The sequence below is a fragment of the Chrysemys picta genome, chromosome 2 (assembly GCF_011386835.1).
Source record: "Chrysemys picta bellii isolate R12L10 chromosome 2, ASM1138683v2, whole genome shotgun sequence".
Lineage (NCBI taxonomy): Eukaryota > Metazoa > Chordata > Testudines > Emydidae > Chrysemys > Chrysemys picta.
In genome coordinates, this window is record NC_088792.1 from 55,868,196 (window position 1) to 55,892,365 (window position 24,170).

Sequence of the window (24,170 nt, forward strand, 5' to 3'; positions counted from 1 at the left end):
TAAAAATATAATTTAAAACAATATTAAAAATGTAAAATATCATTTAAAACAGTATTATTCAAAAAGTAAAGTTAAAAGTTAAATACTAATTGCCTTGTGTTCAAGGAACAAGTATAATATAAATTTAGAGTCTTCAGTTTAGAAGACAAAAAGAGCCTCTAACCATTAATACATGAGACTAGTTTGAGGGGCAACCAAAGTGAGTTAAATCCTCTCTGGAACCCACTAGGCTTGTTTTGTGTGAACCATTTTACAAGTTCTAGTGAAATGTATGTTGCCAAGAACAGATGGACAAGGAACAGAAACATTTTCTTTCAGCTGTAGATTATGCTTAAATGTCCCTTGCTTTATAGAGTGGCTGTTAATATCCTTGTTTCTGAGAGATATGCTTGCCAATGAAGTAGAGAGGGGAAGGCTAAAACCTCAGGGGCAAGCATCATGACATTGACAAAGGAAAGGAGAAAATATTAACATGTGTAGCTCAACCTTCACTGTAGGTGGGATTTAATGCAATTTTTTTTTAACTATGGGGTTGAGCGAAACTTTCAAAGGGAATTTTCTATTGACTTCATTGGGACTTTGGATCAAAGTAGTTAACTGAAATCTATGTAGTAAAGAAGAAATTTAATAAAGAGTTGGAGTATAGTTGGGGTGTGGTCCTAACTATTCTGCTAACACCCAGAGAATTTGCTTCTGTCCACCACCCTCATTCTTATTTTCCTCCCTTTCTTTATTTCCTTGCTATTTTCTTTTTCTCAATGCTAAAATGTGAGAGAGAAGTCAGTGTCATACAATGGAAACTAAACAAAAATGAATACAGTTCCCAACTATTATGAAAAAAAAATTAGGAGGGAAAATGGACAAGAATGTAGGTTCTTTGACAGCTCCTAATTCTGCATTTCAATATTTTCCATTCTTTAAAAAAAGTGTAAACATAACTTTGTATTTCTGGCTTTCTATCAATTGATGTGTTAAAAGGACAACATTCCCTAAAGTTACTCATACGTATTTTCAATTTGAACTCTAAGCTTAAACATATTATATTTTTCTCAATTTCCATACAGTTTTAAAAAAGAAAAGTCTTATTCGGTTGCCAACTTCTTCGATTGTAAAAGCAAACAGAATTTTATAGACTATTAAATTGTTAAAACATTTCTGGCCAAAGCAAACATCAAATTCTCATCCACGCAGGAAAAAAAAATTAAATGGAAGAATAATTAAGAACAGATTTTTATTACTGACAGCTCATGCAACATATGCAAGGATTCAGTGTAATGATATTTTCAGTAACTTAAATTTGATGTGTCACTTTTCAGTTGCTGTAAACTTAGTGCCTGCTGATAGCAGGTAACTAAGGGCCAATTCCTGCCCTTTGATCCACACTGCATATCTCCAAACACTGTGGTATGTTAAACATTTGAAGAGATGAGAACAATTCAAATGCATATACAGTAAGTTAGAATCCCACAACACACTTCTACCCTACAAAAAGTGAGGCCTCTTCAAAACCTTCACATTTGTGATGGCACATTGCCAAGTGGTGTGAGCTTAGGCCAAACATGAGAATTTTTAACAGTAAGTCATAGTTAAGTCTACCTTCAGAAACAATCGGAACTAAAGTCAGCTTAGTGAACATAACATATAATTGACTTTGGAAGGCTTAATTTATGCTCTTGACCCTGTCTCATACATTTGACCAGTAGGGAGCTGTATGGTTACATGCATTTCAATATATTTCAGGTAAATTGACTTTGATGACAGCTTAGCTTGAGAAAGAACTGAAAATGGAGTGAAGGTTTTGGCCCCAGGTCTGAAGGATGTTACATGGATATGGGATACTCCCCTTGAGGACAAAAGGTCCAAATGTCAATGAATGGATGACACTAATTGAGAAACTTTTGGTTTGATATATAAAAATATTTATATTGTCATTAGAACACCATCCATGAAAAGAACACCTATGGAAATTGCTTATACCAAATGAGGCGGTTGAACCATCTCATGGCATTTATGGGGCCTCAAAGGGAAGTGAAAAGCATGTCACATATTGACTTGCTGACGATGCATGACCACTAAAGTTGTGCTTTGTTAAAGCAAAGGTGATAGCCACAACAACAAGGCCAACAGGGGGCATAATTTCCCTTTAAAGAGACATATTTTGAAGTCTTAAAATGCTGCATGCCCTACTTCTGCAAAGATTCTAATGTTACTCCAAAGAAATAAATGTTTGGTCTTTAACAATCAAAGAAAAAAACCCTCGCTCATTTTGAGAGTAGATTATAATGTGGCTATTTGCTACATTATGTGTCTGAACTGTAATGTTAATCTAATTTAGAGTAATCTTTTTGGGACAGTGGCCACATTAGCCTTTAAGTTATGTACTGCTGCATGCACACTGATAGCACTCAAATAAATAATACAACAAATATTTTTAGGTATATTGTATTGCTGCTGCATTATATGTATTTTGTAACTGCAAAAATGACAATCAGAAATGCCCAATATATTAGTACAACATTTTTTTCACTCTAGGTCCATCCTTCATTCGCTATAGCAGGTTTTAATCAATGCTAAGAGGTTGAAGATCAGGTTTTCAAAAGAGCTCCACACCCAAAAGCTCCCATTGAGTTCATTGAGAACTGCCAGGCACTGAAAACTTTTGAAATTCTGGCCACTTCATTTAGGTGCTTAAATGGAATGGGAGCTGAACTCTTATAGCAAAACTGGCCTAGAAAGTACTTCAGCATCAGTGTGTGAGAAGAGTGTTTTTTTAACTGCTGCTTTTGGCTTCTTGAGTCAGTTTGTTCTGCTTTAAGCTTTGTGGAAGAACTGAAGGTTCCCACTTGTTTTCTATATCAGTGAGACGGTAGTCTGTGTGGGAATGTTTTCATAGCACCATGCCTCTCCTGCCCTCTTCCATAAACCAAACTACTTCACGTGTCTCCTCCTATTAGCACCATCAGGAAACAAAGCCAGCTCTCACGAGGGAGTGCTGATGTCAGCAGATTCTGAATAGTATGCAGAGGGACTTCTGACCCCTTGCACTCATTCCTGATGGAGGGGTGGGGGGAAGAGGGGATAAAGTCACTAGAGAGATTGCCAGCCCACTTCTTATGATCAGGTGGGGGAAGGTGGAGAGGGGAAAGAAGCCCAAATAAAAATCTGCTCTAGTGATAGACAAAATGACATATGTGAACATGAGCCCTTTATGGTACTTCTCAGCCCCAAAAGATACATACCTGAAGACTTTAACGCTATTTAACAAGTAGTTTATATTGTCCCTTAACTAAATATTTCAATATTCAAAGTGAATATACAATAGAATAATACATTTGGAATTCATCTATGCATTTAAAGCAAGGAAAGCAAACTGAGATGGGGTTGGGGAGGTACACAGTATGATTAGAAAAAGTGATTTACATAGAGAACTTTCCCTTTGTAATGGAACTGTTTTTGATATCCAATTTATCTTCTAATATATAGATATTGCTGTCCTGGCAAGAGATTGAAAGACTCTATTATATTTGGGGTTACTGCACTTACTCAGGCAGATGTGCATAAAAATACTGTTGGTCAGTGGTAAATCTGTCTCTGGCGGCAGTTTGTCTTTGGAAAGAAGGGACTACAGGGCTGAATAAATTTAATTAAACCCTGGTAATCATCATGCTGGATGTTTTTTGGTTCCAAAGTTAAAATATAGAATAAGAAGTTGAAAACTGGGGACTTGCCAGAGATCCTTGAAAACCTGCTGAGTTCAACACGCCACATGACACGAGTCTCTAGTATCTGCTCAGAACAGTGCATGTATTAAAAGTACAATTTTCCATTATGCAGGAATGTGGAGACACTTTCATACACAGAGACAGCAAAATGCTAAAGCTATGTTGTATAAAGTGCTAAAGATATGTTTGATGTCACAGTGTACATATGATTTAAGATGATCAGTTACTGGATTACTTGGTGTATGTTAAAATAAATTACCAAAATCATTGTAAGCTGTGCTTTCTGATTTTAAAAAAGAAGCCAACAGCAACTAGTAGACAGATATACCACAGCATTTATAATTATTTATAGTACACTTGCACCTACAGGCCCAACTTAGGCCCAGTTATTCTAGTGCTTGTACAGACACAAAGAGACAGCCCATGCCTCCAGACAAGATAGACTAAGAGTTGGGAAAAGGAAATATTACTCCGACTTTGGGTCGTAAACCCATTTTTTTGCCCAAGATTTTGTGTAATAGTATACAATCCCATATATATATATATATGGGATTGTATACTATATACACACACACACACACAGGACTATATATATATATATGAGTGCCTCATTGTCACAGGGCGGGACTCACCCCTTGTGGCACAGGAAGCACAGCCTGTGCATTCCTTTGGCCATCTCAAGCTAGGCCTGGCCCCGTGAGTCCCTTGAGGGCACTCCCTCTTCTTGTGCCCTGGCTCCCCACAGGCCCAAGTTTGGAGCCCCCCTATTAGCTTCACAGGGGGCACTCGAGTCTCTCCACCATGGTCCGGGCGGAGCCTCTTTGCTCCATCCCGATAGGGGCACCCCCTTTTTAAGTGTCCCTGTTGCCCACAGGCGAAACAGTCTTTAGGCCCCGGCACTGGCCTCCAGCCCAAGGTGCCTGGCCCCCATTGAGGTCCATGTGCCCTTCCCCGCAGCAGCTGAAATAGCCCCGCTTGCTGCTCGGCGAGCCAGGCCACACAGGCTCTCCAATAATAGTCCTGCATATCTCCAGTCTTGGATCTGGGCAATCGTCCGACAGTCCTTGCCCTGGCCCATTGTATCAGGGGTGGACTGCATGTGCCTGCATTCTCCACCATGATGTCACGGGGTGGGACTCACCCCTGCGGCACCTCCTGCTGGTTGTCCAGGGTATTAGCACGCTAGCCTTCGGAGCGCCCTCTGCAGACCAGTGTCCTGCTTGCCGCTGGGCCCAAGTCCCTCCTGGACCCCAGTGCCTCTTTGAGGCAGAGGTGCTGCCCCCTGGCAGTACCCCCACAAATCTGGGTCTCCCTTCTCCAGGGAACCCCCACCCTCTATCCCCATCTCGCCTTAGTCTCTGGCCACTGCCAGTCATCAACTAGCCCCCGTTCACTGGGGCAGACTGCAGTGTAAATGCCACTCATCATAGGCAAGGGAGGTTTGGACCTGCTGCTTCTGCCCACAGCAACCCCAGTACCGTCTTTGGCCTTTAACAAGGCCTGCAGCCTGGGGGTTTTCCAGGCTGGAGCTCCCTGGCTCCTCTAGCCTTTCCCCAGCCCTGCTTCACTTTAGTTACTCTGTTCAGCTCCCCAGCAGCCAGGCACTTCTCCCTCAAGAGCTAGAGGGAGAGTGTCTGTGCTCTTGGCCCACTGCCCTCTCATAAGGGCCAGCTGGGCCCTGATTAAGCCAGCCTCGGCCTGATTGGGGCGTGGCCCCCCCAGCTGAGGCTGCTTTCCGCAATCAGCCCCGTTTTTCCTTCCCTACCATAGCCCTCTCCCCGGGCTGTTTTAAGTCTTTTAAGGCAGGAGCGTGTGACCACCCCGCTAAACTCATACTAGTCTACAAATGTTTATACACACAAACACCCCAAGAGAAACCAAGAGAAGAGGCAAAGAAAGAATATATTTTTGACTTACCATTGCGAACTGGTTTTGACCTAAAAATAGTTTTATTGGGATAGGATTTTAAAATTAATTTAATTTGTATATACTTAAAAGGAACGTAATGAGTGAAATCCTGGCGCCACTGAAGTTAATGACAAAACTTCCATTTACTTCAATGAGCCCAGGATTCCACTCAATATTTTTTGTCTTGCATCAGTTTAACACAGAGATTCATTCCTCAGATGAAATCATGTAACAGATCAGCCTACAATTGTACATTGGACTTTCTGTACGTAATCACTTCCTGACTCTTATCAATCAGGCAGTGTGACAGATTTCCCAAGAACTAGGTGGTGAAAGAAGGAAGAATACAGCCTTATAATTAACTATTTTGTGAATCATTTTAATGTGCACAAAAAGGTCTTTATAACATTTTTTTCTTAAGTGAACTTTTTTTTTCTTAACAGATAAGTTCTTGATCAATATTAAAGGAGAAAAAAATGGAGGATTCAAATTAAATCGCTCCCATCCTCAGTCACTGCAAATAGGACATTCAGAACAAATACCAGTATTCACATTTCTAATATTTTGAAACAAGAGATGCCATCTTCTGCTTCGGGAGATCATTATGGAAAAGACTTTCATGGTAAAGCTTGGCAGACAAAGTGTATTCTTTTTAGAGATTTATTCTTTAAATAGTTTGAGGTACAATGGCATTGAACATATCAGTGCAGCAAAAAAACAAAAACAAACAAAACCCCCAACTCACCCTATTATTTTAATCTGTATACTTTAAAAAGTTATTTGTTTAAGAGAATTTCTCTGTGTTACTCTTGTACCCCCTTCATCCAACAGAACAAAAGCCATTCTATGAAAGGAGTCTAAACTTGGACAAACTGTAAAAAAAAAAGCAAAGTTCCTCTCTGTTTTTATCAAATTTGATTGCTGCAGCTGTTCCCAGTTTCTGTATTTTAAAAATAGCCTTATTCAGTGCCTTGTTGGCTAAAGGCCAAAGTACCATTAGAACATGCTGTACGGAAAACCTCTATTCAGTTACAGATACAGAAATATATTTAAGATCAGTGGGGGTCATCTGCAACAAACACTTGTAGGGAGAACATGGAATTTTAATGTGCTTGGACTGCTCACCACTTTTAACAGATATTTAAGAACTTCAAACCGGATATCCTTCCATTTGTATTGGGGCTATCAACTTACTGGGCATCAGGTACAATACGAACAAGACAAGATCATTTCAACTAACAAAAATAGATCTAATTCTCAGATTACTTTCTATGTAATTCTGGCATTCACTTCAAATGGCTCCAAGTAATATTAGATATTTGATTAGCCTATAAAAATGCCACTACCCAGAAAGGAAAGATACAGTCATATTGATGGAACAGTGGAAGTTTGATCAATGTAAACCAGCTTTGATTTGTACATTTCTAAGACTACTACATACTAAGAAGGGGAAAAATGTTTCCCTTCCAAAAAAATGTACTAGTGAAGTTACTGCTGCATCTTCTTCTCAGAGGAAGGATTTTATAGTTTTGCACATGGGGTGAAATTCTACTGAAATTAATGGCAAAACTCCCATTGATTTCATTGGAGCAGATGCACAGCACAGAACCCCAAAGAACTAAAATCCCCATCTCTCTGTTGCCCAGCTCTTTGGTGAGACACATTCCTATTTCTGCCCCCTGCTGCACATGCCCTCTGTGATGTTTGGAGCTCTGAACCTCAACAATTTTGGAGGCACTTCCTGGTAGAAAATCCACTTGCACTGCAGGTGAGAAAGCCACATATAACATGCACTTAGCATTTCAAAAAGTTTTGGAAGCAAGCCGCGAATGACATATTCCCAAATCCAGAACTTTTAGCCATTTCCAGCAGTGTGAAACATCCATGTTAAGATATTTAAGGGGAAAAAAATCTGTCCATGTCCTCTTGTGGCCAAGAACAGCCACCAGGCAAGTTAAGTCTGATCTATTACCTAAGGGCATGGCTACACTTGCAGATGTAGAGCACTGTGAGTTAAACCAGCCCTCAGAGAACTCAGTAGGGAAAGTGCTGCAGTGTGTCCACACTGTCAGATTCAAGAGCACTGGCGTGGCCACACTAGCAGCTCTTGCAACGGCCACAGAAAGCAGTGCATTGTGGTAGCTATCCCAGCACGCAAGTGGTTGCAACGTGCTTTTCAAATGTGGTGGGTGGGGTGGAGTGTGTTGTGTGTATGTGGGAGGAGAGAGAGTGGGTTTTGGGGGGGCTGAGAGCATGTCAGCATGCTATCTTGTAAGTTCAGGCAGCAGCAGACCCTCCCCCCCCGCCTCTCTCTCTCACACACACAGCATTCCACAGTAATGGTTTGCTTTGTCTCAGAGCAGATAAGCATGCCGACTGTCAGAAACGGAGCTTTGAAAGGGGATATCCCATTCCTGCAGTGATTCCAAAACAATGACAAGAGTGGCCACTTGACTTAAGGGGATTATGGGACGTTTCCAGAGGCGGATCAGAGCGCAGTAATGCAACACCTCATTCACACCGACGCCGGGGCGCACCAAGCTTTATGCTGCTCGTGGAGGTGGATTACCAGGAGTGCTCCAGCTGCAGAGTCCAGGCACTCTAAGTGCCTTGCCAGTGTGGATGGGTCGTGAGTTAGGGTGCCCGGGGCTGTTTTAATGCGCTCTAACTCGCAAGTATAGCCAAGCCCTAACACTCAACAGAGCATGCTGGTCACCATTCTGCTTGGCTCCTGTACAGGGGATAGATCTTGCAAAGTGATAAGCACCTTCACTTCCCACTGGCTTCAATGGTAGGTGAGGGAGCCCAGTACCTCTCAGAATCAAGTCCTGAGTAGACTAGCAGGAAAGACAGATTTCCCACACATTCTTCCCACCTAGCACACCCAGAAAGTGGCAGCAGAATTTAACCTTTAATTTGTTCCAGACTGATTATTTACTGTCATGCTTTGGGTTTCTTTTGTTGTCTAGGCCTATTACAACATAGCTGCTATTCCCATTAATTTCTAAACTGAATATCTTGCAAGAGATCACTAACGTATTAACATCAGAGATATCTACAACAAATCTGAGGCCCAGAGATGGATATAAATATAATTTGAGAAAACTAGAGTACTTTGAAGTATGATTATATTAATTTTCCAGAATTCGGATAGGTGTAGGAACCTCCTTTCTTTGTCACTGAATTTAGAATCAAAGGGATCATGCCTTTGGAATGAATACTAAACATCTGTCCAAACGTGTTTTATTTGGCAAGAAGCTAAAGAAACATCTTTAAAGGTTCACAGAGAAAGGAAAAATGAACTTCTTTATAACCTATTCAATATTTACAGTTTTAATTATTGACATAAAGCTACCTTATGATAGAGCGGTATTTACGTCGGCCAAAGGAAAATAACAACAACAAAAATATTTATCTATCTGTATAACCACAAGCAAGTTAAGGTTCCAGATTTCTCCTTCCCAAGGACCAAAAGAAACACCATCAGCTGGAGCTGGCTTAGCAGTCAGGCCATTTAAAGTTCTTTCCAATGCCCAGGTTCTGGATACTACTAACAAATCCAAATACAAAAAACAACTATTTCATTCCAAACACCAAAAGAAACTTTACAAACAAAACTTGATTTGTTCTCATTTGTTTGATTGATGGTCTACCACAAATGTGAAGTTTGGTTTTGTTTAGTGAAGATGAAATTTTAGTACATTTTATTTGTTTATAGTGCTGCTAGCAATGGGAGAAACATAGATGAAGGTACAGCCCTTGCCCCAAAGAATTCACATTCTAAGACCCTGAACCTACATGGGTATCCATTGGCGTTGACTGCTATGCCCATGTGGGTTCCCACCAACTTTGTCTTCAATGAGATTTGGCATGGGCACAAGAGTCCATACCAGTGGATGCTGATGCAAGAAGTGTCCCTCAAAAGACTAAGGGCCTGATTCTTATTTACATTAAGATTTGAATACACAATACACCACTCAGATGGTGTGAACAGGCCTTAAAGTAAATATATATTTTTTTCTGTATAATTTACACCAAATTTTAGGTCCCTTTGCATTGCCAGAGAAACATGCAAACAGAGACATGGAGCGTAGGGGAAAGGGAACAACAAACCAATAGGTAGTCAGGTCTTTTTTTAATGTTACAAATATATATGCATTTTATTTATGTGTGTTATATGTACAAAGAAAGGTCATGAAAATAAAGGATATTTCAATAAAATACAAATCCCACCTGAAAACCCACCTCAACTCTGATATCTGCTAGTAGCTACAATGGTCGGGTTGTAGGGTAATTTGAGATTGTCTGCACATTTCGGACCTAATTTTCATTTACACTAATTTTCTGCTTTACACTGCCTTGGCAATATACAGGTGCCTTAAAGCCCATACAAATCTAATTTACACCAATTTAAAGGCCCCTTTAAAATGTCAGATCAGGCATCTTCTATCTCTATCTATGATCATGCCATTATAGTTACTTGTAGGCATTGTGATATAGGTGGGTCTTCAGAAGGAATTTGTATTTTACAAAACAACAGTCAGTTCTTTTTTATTAGCTTGTTTTTGTTTGCATTCCTTTTCTATTTTTCTCTAGGTATTAAGGCCTACATTGTAGGCCTAAGTCTATTTATAGGATATATATTGCCTTTTATTGCAAATGTATTTGTTAGGGCTTCTGGGGATACGTGAGGACCTGAGGCTTTGGGTAGAGCACAATGGGACATTCTTCTGGGCATATCAGCTGCTAAAGTAGTCCATAACGTGATAAGTTTTAAAATATACCATTTATTTTGACATGGTAAGCCATACACAGTAAAGTTAGATTAATATTTTTACCTTTTGTTCCTATATCCTGTTTGCCTGCACTAGGCTCAGCAATGTAAGAGGGTTGCAATACATTAAAAAGAATTAAAGAAAGTGGAAGATGCAGGTGCACTAATAAATGGGTGGTCTTTGGATTACAGTATTTATGTGTACTATGCCAAGCTAAACAGAAACCTAAATGCTATACATACAAAGTGGTACAACAAGAACATCTGTGTTGGGGGACTGAACTGGCATGGCTAACACCTCCAGTGCCAGGTGCAAAGGAAATTTCAGTACAGCTTGAGTAATCTTGACTGCCAGCATCTGCATGCATCAGATTACCTCCTGAATTCCTAGCTCACCAATACCCACTAGAGTATTTATATTCTACATCTGGCTCTGTAATGGCTATAGGCAGGTTGCAGTCCTTCCATTACTGACTCTTAGAGTGATGATAAAGAATAAACTCTTTTTTCATAGGAATATTAGCATTACTAACATTTGTATAATGTTTATTGCACTGTTGGGAAGATAAAAATGTTTGCATAGAAAATAAAAAAAATAATAAAATGAATGACTCTCTCTCTATAGAAAGAGTCATTCATCTTTTTATTTAATTTTTTTATTTTCTATTATCAAATCAATGTTTTTCCATTGGAATTTACATTTTCCTGCAAAACTATATTTTAATTTTTGCATAGAAAAATTGTGATGAAATTATGAAATTTTGCTTTTACCACATTTCAAAATGAGCTAAACCTATCATTTAATGTTTACCTAAAATATCATTTCTAATCAGTTTAAAACTTCCAATGGGAAAAATCTCAATGATTGCCAGAGGATGTTGTGAAGGCCAAGACCATAACAGGGTTCAAAAAAGAACTAGATAAATTCATGGAGGACAGTCCATCAATGGTTATTAGCCAGGATGGGCAGGAATGGTGTCCCTAGCCTTTGTATGCCAGGAGCTGGGAATGGGCAACAGGGGATGGATCACTTGATGATTACTTGTTCTGTTCAATCCTCTGGGGCACCTGGCATTGGCCACTGTCAGAAGACAGGATACTGGGATAGATGGATGTAGTGAGCCGGTGTGGCACCCCTCCATCTCCGATAGGGCCGAGCTTCCTCTAATCCCAGCGTGGGCGGAGCCACCAGGTCTGGGGCCCGCCCCTCCGAGGTCACGGCCCCGACCCAGAAGTATAAAAGTCCGCCGGCAGAGCTCAGTGGAGCCCAGGCCGGCAGAGAGAGCAGACGTCCTGGGCCGAGCTCCCGCTTGGGAGACAGCCACAGGCCGCGAGCCGCCTGCTACCCTGCCGCGCCGGTCGAGCCTACCTCTCGCCAGGTACCCCGAGGAGGACTGGACACACCTGCCGCGGGCCAGCTACCCCGAGGAGGACTGGACAAACCTGCCCCGGGCCTGCTACCCCGATGAGGACTGGACAAGCCTGCCCCATGCCAGCGACCCTGGTGGAGAGCCGCTGGACCTGCCCCCAAGCCCTGCACCGGAGGAACCGATGCTGCTGGACTGGCCCGAGCCCGGCGTCACCAACGAGGTAGGCCCCGAGGGGGAACACGGAAGTAGCCCGGGGGTAGCCGACCCCGGTCAGGCTGCAGAAGCCTGTGAGCCGATGTCAGTGTGTTTCGGTCAGGATACCCCACTGACCAGCAGTGGCAGTAACCGCTGCTAGGGCCCCGGGCTGGAACGCAGTGGAGTGGGTGGGCCTGCGTTCCCGCCTGCCACCCCACTCACGGGTGGCAGGCTTCCCCATCACCCAACGCTCAGGTGTAGGAGCCTGGGCTTACCTTAACTGCTTGTCTGCTCAACCCCTGCCTCAAAGGGCTTGAGCTGTGACTGTTTGTGCTCCGCCCTGATCCAGGGCCTGGGTCTACCTAAACTGTTGCTTATTGCTCAACCCCTGCCCCAAAGGGCTTGAGCTGTGACTGTTTGTGCCCCGCCCTGATCCAGGGCCTGGGCCTGCTTAAGCCGTTGATTAGCACTCAGCCCCTGCGTAAAGGGACCTGAGCTTTGACTGTCTGCGCTATAGTGAGCCGGTGTGGCACCCCTCCGTCTCGGAGGGTAGAGCCCCGGCGCGACCCTACCACAATGGACCTTTGCTCTGACCCAGTAGAACCATTCTTACGTTCTTATTTTTTTGTCTGAAATTTCTCACAGGAAAAATGTTGGTTTTCTGAACAAGTCTAATTTTTTTTACCGAAAGAGCACCTACAACCTCTATATTTAGATTTTATAATACCTACCCTTTAAAAATTCTTCAGACTTTGTTTAAAGAGCTTTCATGACAGTTTGCAGCAGGACTTTGAAATTTAGCAGTAGAATACTGGGGTCACAGAGGTGCATCTTACAGGTCCTATGCCACACACAAATACAGTACGCAGTGATGTTGTGGTCATAGTGGTCCCAGGATATTACAGAGACAAGACTGGTGAGGTCACATCTTTTACTGGACCAAATTCTGTTGGTGAAAGAGCCAAGATTTTGACCTTACACAGACTTTAAGGAGAGCTCTGTGTAAGCTCCAAACCTTCTCTCTCTTACCAGCAGAAATTGGTCCAATACAAGATAATTATCTCACCCACCTTGTCTCACAAACATAGTAAACAGACAAGATAAATCTTCCCCCCTATTCTTGCCTCTCCTTGGATCTAGGGGACCATGAGTTCAAGTCTCACTTCTTCTCCTGACTATTGCTGATATAAAAGATATAACCTCACCCACCGTGTCTCTTTATTACTGAATATGGCATTCTTCTCAATAAGAGTTTATGCAAGAAACAGAACTCTAATCTAACCCTGCTCATTCACATGGCAGACCCATTTAGCCACATTGCCTCTCCGAAATCTGCCTTATTTAAGTATTCAACTATGCCATCTGTAAAATGGGCCTGCTTATATGTATGTAACCTATTTTTTCAGTGCATTATGCATCTCCCTCTAGTGGCTGATCCACAGAGGAAAACAGCCCCGATGCAGTTAATCCTTTAGGTCCAGTGATAGAGGTGTGTGCTGCAGTGCTGGAAGTCCAGGGTTCAAATGCTGCTGTTGATAAAAAAGAGCAAAGCATTTAGGAAAGATGTGGACAAATTGGAGAGATCTGAGAGGAATGCAACAAAAATGATAAAAGGAAAACCTGACTCAAAGAAACATTAAAAAACCTGAACATGTTTAGTCCTAAGCGAAGAAGGGGGTGGGGGTCTGACAAGTCTTCAAATATATTAAAGGCTGTTATAAAGAGTACAGTGATCAATTGTTCTTCATGTCCACTGAAAGTAGCAAAAGAAGAATTGGTCTTAATCTGCAGCAAGGAAGATTTAGTTTAGATATTACCCAAACCTTTCTCACTATAAGGGTAGTTAAGCTCTGGAATAGGCTTCCAAGGGAGTTGTTGAGCCCCATCCCTCTTACTGGAGGTTTTGAAGAATAGGTTGAACAAACACCTGTCAGGTTTATGTGGTCCAGTCCCAGTGCAAGGGGCTGGACATGATGACTTCTCCAGCCCTACAATTCTACAATTACAATTGCACATAAAATAATTTGTTTTATCTTTTTAAGAAAATCTAAGACATTACATAAAAAAAAAGTCAACAATGACTTTACAACCTAAAGAACAAGCACTCAAAAGTTAGGAAATTCCAGAATTAAAGCAGCAACATCACATTAGAAGGCAAAATTATCAAGAAAGCAGAATAGTTTATCTACCTGGGCAACACCATACTAACCATAGGAGACCTCATGAAGGACATGACATCAAGGATAGGAACGGCATCCACACTGTTCACTAAACTTAACAAGGTAGGTAAGTCAAAGATATACAACACTGGAACAAAACTGAGAATGTTCAACTCTAACAGGATCTCCGTGTTAACATATCACTGTGAAGAGATCTGCTGGAGATCTGCCTAAATGTTAGACAGAAAACTATACACCTTCAAAAATAAATGCCTATGAAAGATTCTGGGTGTCACCAGTGAAGAAATCCAAGACATCACCAACAAGCAGCTCATCTCCACCAGAATCAGAAAGAAGCTCTGTATATATTTGGTTCATATACTACAGATGCCAACACACAGGCTCCCACATGAAACCATCACACGGAAACCATATGGTGTGAGGAAATGAGGGCTTCCAAGAGAAACCTCAAGAAGAACCCTTAGTAGGGAGGGCTGAACAATTGATTCCAACACCACAGAGCAGATGGAAGCAGCACCAAATAACAGGGAGGAATGGAATAGACTTGTTTCTCCACCTTGCGTACCGACATTGGTGTGGGAAGGACCTGTGCAAACTTAATACAACCCCCTCGTGTGTATGCATTGGGATATAGTATTTAATTGCTTAATCACACACTATTTTTCCCACACAATCTGCCTCATTCAGTGCACTATTGTCAACTTCAAGCATTCAAAAAATAAAAAGTTAAATCCCCCAAAATCATCAGACCATCTTAAAAATTATGCTATTTTTGAAAAATAACACCTTAGGGGGTCTTTTTCTTTGCCTTCTTGTTTCTCAGCACCTTTAGTATGAGCTCATTTTATGTTTTCAAGCTTTTCTCCCCAACTACAAGGGCTATAGCCTTTTTTTTTTGTTTAAGAAAAAAAGAAAGATGAGATTCTCCTGCAATCTCGTAATTCCAGCAGATGGGACTAAGAAAAACATGAACTATACAAAGACTTAAAAAAAAAATCATTGGATTTGGCAAAACTGTAGATGGATAAAATGATTGAAAAAGGGAGGACTGGATGGCTCTAAGGATTGCTATAAAATGCAGAGCCTTTCCCTTCTGTATTGCTCATCTGAATCTAGTCCAAGGATCTTTTCCTACTCCTGCTGAAAATCAATGAGAAATTCTCATTGAGTTCATTGGGAGTATGATATGTTCCTCAATCAGTAGTGACAAGGATCCCAATCCTGCACTCAGGCAAACTCTCAATGGTTATATGGTAGAAAATGTTTTTAGTCTTATGCCTTGTCTATGCTTATGGCACCACGTAGAGTAGCTACATGCCACACTGAAAGCAGGCTGCATGTGTAGTGACATAATGCAATGAAAGGCTCCGGCAGGGGGCAGGCAGTGGGGAAAGGCTTCCACATGGGGGAGGTGCCAGAGCCTTTCCCTGGTGCTGGACCCGTTCTTCATTGCAGGAGCTGTTCACTGAGATAAAGAAAGGTTCTGGCAGGTGGGAGGCAGCGGGATATTACACCAGTGTAGACATGGAAGGAGGCACTGTTTGGGCCTGCAAAGAGCTGTCTAGGGTATATAACCTTTGATGCAGGCAGGTAGGGCACTCTACTCACCTCAGCAGTGCGTCACTGTCTACGCTGCTATTTATACCCAGGCTAGCTGGATGTGCCATGTATGTAATCTACATGCTACCATAAGTGCAGACTTTAGGACATTCTACATTACAAAAAACCACCACTGCATTTGGCACCCTGGGTAGAAATCAGTGGCCTGATTCATACTTGTGACTTCAATGGATCAGGCCCCAAGAGAGGCCAAACAGTGACTGAACATGGGGAGTAAGTTATGCTTTTACCCTTGGCAGAGTAGATTAGTGGGGCAGGGTTGGAATGCTTGAACTGCTGCTGTCCACATTGTATTTGTCCTATGGATAAGTCAAATTCTGTTAATCCAGTACCTTTAATAACACTAAATTACAATTAAAGACAAAGAAAATGTTGTCATCAATATAGTTGGACAGTTTGAGCTTTTAGTGAATTTCTTCAGAAACATTTTTTTTTTAAACTATTTCTTTCTCTTGGCAATTAAAATTCTGCAGCTTCTTCCATCCCGATCACGGATTAAGCTTCTTACATATTTCTAATAAATAAACTAGAAAATGAAGGTTAAATTATTGCAAATTATTTTTTCTGGGGATTGGGAGCATGTTTCTTTGCATCATAAAACAATCTTTTATAACTGTTAACAAGGTGTGGCATAAATGCAATAAATACAAATAAATCCACAAAAAAACATAGACCCAACGATATCAAAAAAATGAAACAAAGAGTTGTTTTATAAAAAATTGCTATTGCAAATTTGTAATCCCCTGTTACTCATCTTTTCTTGTTACTTCAATTTTAAAGCCAGATTCCTTCATTATTTTCTGACCCGATATGAAACACCATCTGGAGTGAGCATGTTGAGATTCTACATGAGTGAAATAGAATTATTTTTCTTGAGATGGCTTTAAGATATATTTTTTAAAAATCATTTGAGACTATTAAAATTAGTGTTGAAATGAATTAAAAAATAGGCTGCAACAAAACTTGTGTGGAGGTAAGTTTAATCTTTTCCAATTATCAGTAATAACTAAAATATTGTTTAAACTTCTTTCAATATGTCTATGCCAGAGATCTCATTGGTATCTACAGTTCAGAATATAGATATTTCCCCTGGTGTAACAAGATTTCAAGTTCTATGAGCTTATCTCTATTTTACACATCTATTATTAATTATTATTAGTCATTAAATAAGTTATGATACTGCCTCAGTCAGAGTCCAGGCCTCATTCGGGTTGGCAGTGCATAGATATATAATGTAGGGAGAGTTTACAGTCTAAGGCAGTGATCCTGTAATTGGATCCATGCAGGGGGACCTTTGCACGTGCACAGAGTCTCATTGAAGTCAATGAAACTGCATGGGTGCAAGAGTTGCCCTGCACAATTCTTATTGCAGAATTGGAGAGTACAAATACAAAGATGAAGTCATAGACTAATTGGACACGTGTTGCAGTGTTGTTGCTCTACAAATTACGACAAGCTTGGCCTTGAACAATACGTAGCAAAAAAACAAATGCTTAATATGTGATGAAAAGGTACAATACATTCTTTATCAGTGCAGAAATACATCTTGGACATTTCGCAATTATAAAAAAACCCAAATATTTTTACTGATTAAAATGAAAAGCTGGGACTTTTCAGGAGTCCTGATACAAGATCATTTCCCCACAGATTGTGAGATAGTATGAAAAACCAGGACTCCCCTAGTAAAACTGGGATATATGTCCTTTATCTATCGGTCTTTTTCATTTCTAACTTCTGTGACTCTACAATTCTATGAAAATTATTTTACTAAAATAAATGAAAACCTATTCATGGTGGTTTGAACCAGCTTATATTCCTGTGACAAAAGAAGTCATTTGATCGTTCATTACACAAATAAAATATTTGTTAATCGATACTGGAGTTATAAAAAAATCTAGCAAAGTTTTAATCCTCCTTGCCATAAATAGAACACATTCAGGGGAAAGGTAACTCATGCTGGTTGATGGATATGGTCAGTGCAGCCTACAGTACTGAAAGAAAAGGCAAACAATACCAAGAAACTGTGAGCGAATATGCCCAGTGAATATTTAACTATGGCATCAGTTTTTGTTAATCACATTTTAGGAGTTGGGTTGAACATGCTGTAAATTGTGTCATCAACCTACATGAATAAAAGCTTTATTTAATAATTGTAAAAGCTGCCATTTGCTATGTTTTATAATATCTCATTTCTCATAGCCTTTTATCTGATAATGGTCACTAGAGTTACAAAACGCTAAAAATATCAATGGTCTTGAAACCCTTATTTGAGTACTTATGGGTGAAAATGAAATATCTATAAAAGTGTATAGCAGACTGTTATTAGCTGCTTGTAATTTCTGGGAATACTCAGTTAAAAAAGCTTTTTAAAAATGCAAGTAAAAACGACTTTGTATACAATTCAATTCTGTTTTAGTTTTAAAACTATCCCCAAGCTCTTAGAAAAAAACCTATAAATATTTCAGGTATTTTATTTTAATTTGAATGGAAACATTTTTTAAAACCCAAACAACATACCTTTCTCTGTTTTGTTTGCAACCCAGAATTTATAACATTTTGCTAGTGCCTGAGAACCTGACCATGAAATAGACTAGAAACTGACTAGAAACAAAAGTAAAATCAACTAGTCTAATTGCATTGTCTAGCTTGTGAGAAATGCAAAAAATAAAAATAAACAGTGGGAAAAAGAGGGGGACAAAATTAACCGAGCATCAATGTATAGTTAGTATAAAGAAAAAAACAAAACAAAACAAAATCCTTCCCCTTCCTGAAATACCCAGGAAAAAGAAACAATTTGACTCATCTGGTATCCTCTTACCCAGCCCAGGCTGGCTCCAGGCTGGCTCCAGGCTGGCTGGACAAGATGACTGGGACTGGGAGTTCATGAGGTATTAAAAATTATAACTACTGCCTAGCTCAGAAGTGGTCAAACTACAGCCCGCCTGCGGGACCCTCCTGCCTGGCCCCTGAGCTCCTGTTCCAGGAGGCTCACCCTGGCCCCTCCCCCACTGTCCCCCTCTTCTGCAGCTTCAGCGTGCCGCGCTGCCAGCGCAATGCTCTGGGAAGCCAGGCAGTGCAGCTGCAGAGCCCGGCCTGACCCTGTGCTCCACTGGTGCTCCAGGCAGCGTGGTAACGAGGCAGGGAGCAGTGGGGGTTGGATAGAGGGCAGGGGAGTTGGAGGTGGTGGTCTGGGGGCAGGGGTGTGGATAGAGGGCAGGGTGGTCAGAGGGTGGGGAATGGGGGGTGGTTGAATGGGTGCAGGGGTCCCGGGGGGCAGTCAGAAGGAGGAGGGGTTGGATGGGGCAGCGGTGGGCAGTCAGGGGCAGGGGTTCTGGGGGCGGTCAGGGAGAAGGGATGGTTGGATGGGGCAGGGGTCCCAGGGGGAGGGGACAGTCAGGAATGAGAGGAGAGGTTGGATGGGGTGGCGAGGGGCAGTTGGGGTTGGGGTTCCAGGGGCGGTCAGGGGACAGAGAGCAGGGGGGAAAATGGGGGAGGGGTCCCAGGGGGGTCTGTCAGGGGGCGAGAAGCAACCACACACCACACAACAAAAACCCAGGAACCTATCCTTGCAACAAAGCCAGTTGCCAACTCTGGCCACATATCTATTCAGATGACACCATCATAGGACCTAATCACATCAGCCACACTATCAGAGGCTCACGTGACGTTGTGCAGTCTATATGGTTTTATAAAAATATGATAATAAGTGAATATAATGTAACTGGGATATGCTTCAAGCAAAAGGTCTCTTGTAAGGTATCATTACAAAGCTTATAATCTACTGAGTGTGATCATCCTATTTGTATAAATGTACCACTCTTGTATCTAAAACTAGAAATATAAAATAAAACTCTGAGGGCCTATTGTAATTATGCAAAGTGTGGGCCATTAATGGTGGTTTGGAATCTTGATGACTCCCATTAACCAGGACCATTGTCTGCAGATGGCTGTGTTTTACCTGTAAGTCTTCCTGTAAATGTGTGTGCTGGCAAGTGGGCAATGAAGTCTTGCAGTGACATGTGATCATGACACCTGAACTGGAATCCATCTTTAACCTGGTGCTTTTCCAGTGAGGGGGGGTGGAAACCCAGAGGGACAAAGGGTTTCCGCCTTATGTAAAAGATATATAAAGGGGTGGAACCGAACAAAGAGAAAGAGAACAGCCATCATGAAGAATCCCCTAGCTACCACCTAAGCTGGAACAAGAGCTGTACCAGGGGAAAGAATTGTGCCCAGGCCTGGAAGGTGTCCAGTCTGAGGAAAAAACTTACTGAAGCATCTCTAAGGGTGAGATTATCTGTATTTAGTTTGATTAGACATAGATTTGCGCATTTTATTTTATTTTGCTTGGTGACTTACTTTGTTCTGTCTGTTACTACTTGGAACCACTTAAATCCTACTTTCTGTATTTAATAAAATCACGTTTTACTTATTAATTAACTCAGAGTATGTATTAATACCTGGGGGAGCAAACAACTGTGCATATCTCTCTATCAGTGTTAAGAGGGCGAACAATTTATGAGTTTACCCTGCATAAGCTTTATACAGGGTAAAACGGATTTATTTGGGTTTAGACCCCATTGGGATTTGGGCATCTGGGTGCTAAAGACAAGCACACTTCTGTGAGCTGTTTTCAGGTAAACCTGCAGCTTTGGGGCAAGTAATTCAGACCCCGGGTCTGTGTTGGAGGAGATGGAAGTGTCTGGCTCAGCAAGACAGGGTGCTGGAGTCCTGAGCTGGCAGGGAAAACAGGAGCAGAGGTAGTCTTGGTACATTAGGTGGCAGCACCCAAGGGGGTTTCTGTGATCCAACCCATCACAGCTCATTCACCTGCACATCTACCAATGTGATATATGCCATCATGTGCCAGCAATGCCCCTCTGCCATGTACATTGGCCAAACCGGACAGTCTCTACATAAAAGAATAAATGGACACAAATCAGATGTCAAGAATTATAACATTCAAAAACCAGTTGGAGAACACTTCAATCTCCCTGATCACTCGATTGCAGACCTAAAAGTCACAAGATTACAACAAAAAAACTTCAAAAACAGACTCCAACAAGAGACTGCTGAATTGGAATTAATTTGCAAACTGGACACCATTAAATTAGGGTTGAATAAAGACTGGGAGTGGATGGGTCATTACACAAAGTAAAACTATTTCCCCATGTTTATTTTCCCCCCTACTGTTCCTCACACCTTCTTGTCAACTGCTGGAAATGGGCCATTTTGATTACCACTACAAAAAGTTTTTTCTCTCTCCTGCTGGTAATAGCTTACCTTAACGGATCACTCTCGTTATAGTGTGTATGGTAACACCCATTGTTTCATGTTCTTTGTGTACATATAGATCTTCCCACTATAATTTCCACTGCATGCATCCGATGAACTGCGTTTTAGCCCACGAAAGCTTATGCTCAAATAAATGTGTTGGTCTCTAAGGTGCCACAATTACTCCTCTTCTTTTTGCAGATACAGACTAACACGGCTGCTACTCTGAAACCTAGTAATGGAGAATCCACCATGATCCTTGGTAACAGGGAACATTATTGCTGTTGTTCTCCCGACACACACACTTCAGGAGCCTGCAGCAGAAGAAGTTGCTGGTGCGGTTCCCTCATCCTTAACATCTGTCCCCACCCCTCGGCACTGAGGTTGGGATTTCTTCCTTGGCCACCAGTGGGTTGGACTTTATGACTGGGGGGCTTCCCAGACAGCTTGGGGAAAATCGGGGCCCTGGTCTGACAACACCCGCTGACCCAGGCAGGGACAGCCATCTCCCCATGGCTCCCAGTCTGAGCGCTTAGCTTATTTGTTGCCCCCACCCATTCTCCTTCTGCCCTTGACCCTGCCCCCAGCCCAGTCAATGACAGCTCTGACCTCTTAGCCATCAAGCCCAATGTGGCAATGGCAGTGACTGGCACTGAGCAGCTAGGTACTGAGCCTTTTGGAGTGTACTCTGAGACAGAGAAGTTTGGCCCCGGGCCCGTTCAAGATCTAGGCCTGGGGTTGTAAGCCCGCTCAGGGGAGTGCTAACACTGAGTTGGTGGGCACCAAGCCTGTTGAGGTTGCCCTGGCCCCTGATGTCAAGCAACTCAGCCACATTGTTGTGGCAGAGAAAGTTGGAGCCATTAGGTCTGTTGAACCTGCCTTGGTAGTGTTGCCCTTTTGAGAGGTTTTACCTGGGGGGGCCTGGACTCTCTACTTTCTCCATAACTCTTGGGGAAATCCCCCAATTGTCATGTGGGGATGAGCCCCAAGAGGTGATACTTATTGTGTCTTCCCTTCCCTCTCCTTCTGGGGGGGAGTTCTCAGAAGCCCTGCATCTGATGCCCACCAATAAATCCTCAGGCATCAGCAGGCTGACCGTAGAGTTCTACTGTACATTCTGGGACTTCATCTTCTGGGCTGAATTCCTGGGGAGCTGGGCACTCCTCCTGTTATGCAAGCAACCTCTGTGACCTGAGGACTTGGCACACAGTATCTCTGCTCAGTATGGACTATAAGGTTGTAGCAAAATCCCTCTCACTGCAGCTGAGGTCCGTGCTGGTATTCACCCTAAGCAGATCTAAACTGTCCTGGACTGGATTATCCTTCATAATCTGTATCTCATCTGGGACCTTCTCCATCTGGTATGTAGACATGATCTGTCTTTCATCTTCCTGTCCTTTGACCAGGAAAAGGTGTTTGACAGGGTGGATCATGGGTATCTCATGGGAACCAGGTGGGCATTGGCTTCAGTCCTTGTTTCGTGAGGTGTCTCCAGGTGCGGTATGCCTTTGCAGAGTGTATGGTCAAGCTCAACTGGGCCTTGACTGAACCTGTCATCTTTGCTCAGGGAGTGCATCGGGGTGCTCTCTGTCTGGCCAGTTATATGCAATCTTTGTTGAGCACTTCCTTTGTCTCTTACACAAGCAATTGATGGGATTGGTGTTTGGACCACCCCGGCCTTCAGGCTGGTCCTGTCAGCGTATGCCAATGGCATGCTCTTCATGGCCCAGGACCCGGAAGACCTGATGCATATGCATGCCTGCCAAACCATCTACTTGACCTCCTCTGCCTGGGTCAAGAGCTCTGGCCTGACTGTTGGGGATGGATGGTGTTGAGCTACCTCTCATCCGCACTCTATACAAGCCAATGGGGCATAGATCTGCTGTTCTAACTGGCTATTTACCTTTTTGCCACAGATCCCTGCCTACTGGAAAACTGGATTGCCTTGGAGGTCGGGGTGTCTCTCTATTTGCAGGCATGGATGGAGCTTCTCCAGCGCCTCTCTCTTTGGGGGAGGGTGCTGGTTGTTAACCAGCTGGTCCTGTACATGGGCTGGCACTGATTCAAGACCTGAGCCCAGCCCGTGGTATCCTGGAAAACCACCAGACAAAGGTTCTGGAGTTCTTTTGGCTGAGGGCAGGGTCTGGAAGAGGGAGGGCAGGGTATGATATGCATTCTCAGTGAGGTCCATACTTTCTGTCTTCAGGCCCTGCAGTGGCTCCTTTATAGTGGTCATTGTCCAACCTGGAGCCAGTTAGGGCATACCTTCCTATATCATCTCTGAGAGCTCTGATATGTCCACCAGCAAATTTATCTCCTTCCAATAGGTCTCTGTTGAGACCTCTCTGAGCAAGCAGTCTTTTACTGGTACCTCCTCAGGAACTGGAAGTTGGCCTCCATAGCCAGGTCTGTTATGGCCGCCGAGGGGGCAGACTGCCTTGTTGAATCCCAGTTCCACAATCTACAGCTTGTGGCATGGTGGTAGAGGTCCCCTCAGTGACCTGGAGATTGGTCCTACCTGGTGTCACCAAAGTTGGAGACCTTGTGGACTATTGTTGGCAGACTGGGTGAACCCCAAACAGCTTGCTGAGCATATGGGGCTGCCCACTCCACCTGTCCCCACTGCATGCTCTAGTAGGTAAAGGCTGTCCTGTCCCCTTCCTCTATAACTTTCCTCGAGTGAGTCTGCTCTTTCCTCCGGCCCTTCAGAGCTTGATGCTGAGCCTCTGCCCCATGCACTCCCCTGGCTTCTTCAGACTTCCCATCTGAACTGACTTGATAAGATCTAGCCGGTCTACTTCTGGGCAGCATCCTGGGAACAGCTACACATGCTTGGGCTCCATATTCTTTATTTCCTGCCCTTCTGTCCTGATATGAAATGGTGGGACCTGTTGCCACCTATGGAAGGCAAGGAGCCCAGGTTTGCCACCCTGTATTCCACCTTGGTACCATGACCCACCAGAGATATAAGTTGGCAGCTCCTTCACGGGTCCATGAGCTTGGACATGTTGTTGATATGGCTTTCTGACTCCCTTGACCTTTGTTTTTCTCATGGTGCATGCATATACATAGTACAGTAAGAGACCCTGGTGCATACAAATTTATAACGCACCAGGTTGCAACCCCT

General features: G+C 42.7%; 1 protein-coding gene across 6 annotated transcripts in view; it reads right to left on the reverse strand.

The window, feature by feature from the left end:
- The window catches only part of DGKB (diacylglycerol kinase beta), a 525,201-nt gene that overhangs the window by 14,875 nt on the left and 486,156 nt on the right, over positions 1 to 24,170 (reverse strand). The window lies entirely within an intron of this gene.